The sequence below is a fragment of the Schistocerca piceifrons genome, unplaced genomic scaffold (assembly GCF_021461385.2).
Source record: "Schistocerca piceifrons isolate TAMUIC-IGC-003096 unplaced genomic scaffold, iqSchPice1.1 HiC_scaffold_1240, whole genome shotgun sequence".
Lineage (NCBI taxonomy): Eukaryota > Metazoa > Arthropoda > Insecta > Orthoptera > Acrididae > Schistocerca > Schistocerca piceifrons.
In genome coordinates, this window is record NW_025727060.1 from 45,001 (window position 1) to 50,000 (window position 5,000).

Below are 5,000 nucleotides of genomic sequence, written 5' to 3' on the forward strand. Positions count from 1 at the left end.
ACAACTTTAATATACGCTATTGGAGCTGGAATTACCGCGGCTGCTGGCACCAGACTTGCCCTCCAATAGATACTCGTTAAAGGATTTAAAGTGTACTCATTCCGATTACGGGGCCTCGGATGAGTCCCGTATCGTTATTTTTCGTCACTACCTCCCCGTGCCGGGAGTGGGTAATTTGCGCGCCTGCTGCCTTCCTTGGATGTGGTAGCCGTTTCTCAGGCTCCCTCTCCGGAATCGAACCCTGATTCCCCGTTACCCGTTACAACCATGGTAGGCGCAGAACCTACCATCGACAGTTGATAAGGCAGACATTTGAAAGATGCGTCGCCGGTACGAGGACCGTGCGATCAGCCCAAAGTTATTCAGAGTCACCAAGGCAAACGGACCGGACGAGCCGACCGATTGGTTTTGATCTAATAAAAGCGTCCCTTCCATCTCTGGTCGGGACTCTGTTTGCATGTATTAGCTCTAGAATTACCACAGTTATCCAAGTAACGTGGGTACGATCTAAGGAACCATAACTGATTTAATGAGCCATTCGCGGTTTCACCTTAATGCGGCTTGTACTGAGACATGCATGGCTTAATCTTTGAGACAAGCATATGACTACTGGCAGGATCAACCAGGGAGCTGCGTCAACTAGAGCTGAGCAGCCGGCCGCCCGGGAGTGTGTCCCGGGGGCCCGCGCGAACACGCAAGCGTCCGCTCAATCATTCTGCAAACAGGAGGAGGCTGAGCTCCCCTGCACAATACACCTCGAAACCCTCTCAGGTCCCGGCGGCGCGCAGCGCCGTCCCAAGTACTTGGTCGGGTTCGAGAGAGGCGCAATCGCCCGGAGTTAGGCGAGTAGACGCTTTCGGTGCGACCACCCGTGCTCCCAACTGAGCTTGCCGCTGCCGACAGAGGCCCGGGAGCGTGCTGTCGTGGCATTGCCGGCGGGAGACAACACGCGCCACCTACGGTGACCGGCAGCTCCAACGCCAGCGCCACAGAAGGACAAAAGCCCCACTTGGGTGCCGAAGCGAACTCTCCCAGCACAGCGCACACGCCAACACATCCGCACAGCTGCGATACAAACCACCAGCGAGAACCGCTGGGGCGACCGAGCAGCAGACGGCGTCGCGGCGCCGAGCGCCGGGCGGCGGCGCATCCTCAACGCACACAGTCCTCAATCGGACCAGCACACTGCAGATGTCCACCGCGCTTCGCACCGGGCCCGCGAGGACCTACTTTGGCCGCACGGCGCCGCGCGCAGGGTGCGCCGGCGCGCAGCTGCGACGCCTGCCGCGTCCGTCGGCCGGCGCGCCTGCCACTGGCCGCCCCCACCAGCCGGCTGTAGCGCGTGCGCCCACGCACCGCGCGGCCAGCACGCCGGGAGGCGCCCCCTCACCGGCCGGGGACGGTCCCACCCAGCCACCGCCGCGTATCGCTTCACACCCAGATGCCGTTCAGTTTCGTCGGCATGGTGGGTATCGCTGGAACAACCGGTTAGTACCTCAACCTATCGTCGCCATCACCGATTCACCCCTAGCGAGAACAACCGCACCACAACGGGTTACCATTTCTTCATTTGCGTAACTTCACCAGAAAACGTAGGCGTCCATCGCCATTTGCAACTTCAACCATTATTGCATGCCTGTGTCAGGTGTCACGCCACACTACGTCTGCCCACATACACGCAACAAAATGTGCACGCCTAGACAATACGTGGAAGGTGGCCCCCGTACGTATGCGATGTCCATTGCTCGAACGACTGTCAACCGGCTTCTGTAGCATGTCGCAGATATGGAACGCGCTGCACCATGCCATCACGGTGTGTGAGGAGAGACGACTAGGTCCGAATACATCAACAGACAGCTCATGCTGATCGCCATCCACGGCGTCCGTTCCTCCCACACGTCTCTATGGCGTACCACACTGCAATCCAGCTCTCATAGGGAGACGACACGTAGCTGCGTGCACAATATTTGCACTGTATGGTCCGCCGTTTTTGGGCGCAGTCGTTGTACGGTCACACATGTGCCACGATGTATCATTCAGTACATAAGGACGAATGTGCAGTACAGATTGTGGTTCACGCGTACGACATCAGCGGACAGTTGACACAGGCCGCACCACAACGTAGCCTGCGTACGTCGCATGCGAAGGGCATTGAACATGCAAACTTGTCACCAACCACCTTGCGAAGGCAGGGGGCAAGGTGGGGACGTGGGGAGAGGTGGGGGGGGGGGGGGCGGCATGTACGCCCTGCTGCCATCCACATTACAGTGTACAGCAGGAGCATGTGGAAAGTCAGCAAGACTTGCAAGGTGTTTAACATGAAGCGATACACAGGGGAGCGGGCAGTGCGAGTAGCGAACTATATTGCGAGGGTTGCGGGTGGGCAACACTACACTAATTGAACGAGTCGTATAACAATTACAGAGCAGGTTTAGGCGACAACGTGGGTTACGATAGGCGACAACGTGGGTTACGTTAGGGGACAACGTGGGTTACGTTAGGGGACAACGTGGGTTACGTTAGGGGACAACGTGGGTTACGTTAGGGGACAACGTGGGTTACGTTAGGGGACAACGTGGGTTACGTTAGGGGACAACGTGGGTTACGTTAGGGGACAACGTGGGTTAGGTTAAGGCACAACATGGGTTAGGTTAAGGCACAACATGGGTTAGGTTAAGGCACAACATGGGTTAGGTTAAGGCACAACATGGGTTAGGTTAAGGCACAACATGGGTTAGGTTACGGCACAACATGGGTTAGGTTAAGGCACAACATGGGTTAGGTTAGGGGACAACATGGGTTAGGTTAGGGGACAACATGGGTTAGGTTAAGGCACAACATGGGTTAGGTTAAGGCACAACATGGGTTAGGTTAGGGGACAACATGGGTTAGGTTAGGGCACAACATGGGTTAGGTTAGGGGACAACATGGGTTAGGTTAGGGGACAACATGGGTTAGGTTAGGGGACAACATGGGTTAGGTTAGGGGACAACATGGGTTAGGTTAGGGGACAACATGGGTTAGGTTAGGGGACAACATGGGTTAGGTTAGGGGACAACATGGGTTAGGTTAGGGGACAACATGGGTTAGGTTAAGGCACAACATGGGTTAGGTTAGGGGACAACATGGGTTAGGTTAGGGGACAACATGGGTTAGGTTAGGGGACAACATGGGTTAGGTTAGGGGACAACATGGGTTAGGTTAAGGCACAACATGGGTTAGGTTAGGGCACAACATGGGTTAGGTTAGGGCACAACATGGGTTAGGTTAGGGCACAACATGGGTTAGGTTAGGGGACAACATGGGTTAGGTTAGGGGACAACATGGGTTAGGTTAGGGGACAACATGGGTTAGGTTAGGGGACAACATGGGTTAGGTTAGGGGACAACATGGGTTAGGTTAGGGGACAACATGGGTTAGGTTAGGGGACAACATGGGTTAGGTTAGGGGACAACATGGGTTAGGTTAGGGGACAACATGGGTTAGGTTAGGGGACAACATGGGTTAGGTTAAGGCACAACATGGGTTAGGTTAAGGCACAACATGGGTTAGGTTAGGGGACAACATGGGTTAGGTTAGGGGACAACATGGGTTAGGTTAGGGGACAACATGGGTTAGGTTAAGGCACAACATGGGTTAGGTTAGGGGACAACATGGGTTAGGTTAAGGCACAACATGGGTTAGGTTAGGGGACAACATGGGTTAGGTTAGGGGACAACATGGGTTAGGTTAAGGCACAACATGGGTTAGGTTAAGGCACAACATGGGTTAGGTTAAGGCACAACATGGGTTAGGTTAGGGGACAACATGGGTTAGGTTAGGGGACAACTTGGGTTAGGTTAGGGGACAACATGGGTTAGGTTAAGGCACAACATGGGTTAGGTTAAGGCACAACATGGGTTAGGTTAGGGGACAACATGGGTTAGGTTAGGGGACAACATGGGTTAGGTTAGGGGACAACATGGGTTAGGTTAAGGCACAACATGGGTTAGGTTAGGGGACAACATGGGTTAGGTTAAGGCACAACATGGGTTAGGTTAGGGGACAACATGGGTTAGGTTAGGGGACAACATGGGTTAGGTTAAGGCACAACATGGGTTAGGTTAAGGCACAACATGGGTTAGGTTAAGGGACAACATGGGTTAGGTTAGGGGACAACTTGGGTTAGGTTAGGGGACAACATGGGTTAGGTTAAGGCACAACATGGGTTAGGTTAAGGCACAACATGGGTTAGGTTAAGGTACAACATGGGTTAGGTTAAGGTACAACATGGGTTAGGTTAGGTTACACGTTGTTGTAAGGAAAGGTGTGGGGGGGGGGGGGGGGCGGGGCGGCAGGTTCGTTGATAGTGATTATAGTAAGTGAATGCTTGTGACATGATGAGATTTGTCACGTCAGGATGCACCTTTGGCTTATTAGAGGCGGCGCTCCAATTCTATGCTTGTGTCAGACCTGTGTCTTTGACTCATGTCATTGTTTGTGCGCTGTGACAGGAGGTACTATTGTGATGTTGGGTGCACCGTTGTATAGGACATGTGTGGGTGTTGGTGCCTTATCTGCGCAATGGTGGATGTCGAAAGGGTGGGATATTCTATTTTCCGCATGGACCTCCTGGTCTGGTTGTGATAGTGTGGATTGTGTAATGTGGCGGAGAGGATGCACTGGATGTTGTTCCATGCTGGTGCTTACATATTGTATGTGCGCCTGTTAGAAGCAGAGAGTGGTGCGTGATCAGAGTGTCTGGCTGACGTGTGGTTCCCATTGTGGGCAGACTCTTTCAGCATGTATACGGACAGTTGTATATATTTTCTGTAGTTTGATGGCTCTGCATTGATTACTAATCAGCGCCGTGTGTACGGGTAATCTGGTTCCAGTCCACAATGTTCTATCTGTGTACATTAGTGACAAAGACTCCCCCCATGCAGTGGGGCTCGGTCTGTTATAACTCTTCCGCGTAATATATTTGCCCCACGTTTTTGCGAGTGCGAGTGCGAGTGCAA

General features: G+C 53.4%; 1 non-coding gene across 1 annotated transcript in view; it reads right to left on the bottom strand.

The window, feature by feature from the left end:
- Positions 1 to 629, bottom strand: part of LOC124730408 — a 1,909-nt gene extending 1,280 nt beyond the window's left edge. The window contains exon 1 of the ribosomal RNA XR_007008016.1: positions 1 to 629. This exon is cut by the window's left edge and continues 1,280 nt beyond it. This is a non-coding gene — a ribosomal RNA (small subunit ribosomal RNA).
- Positions 630 to 5,000: the final 4,371 nt, after the last annotated feature.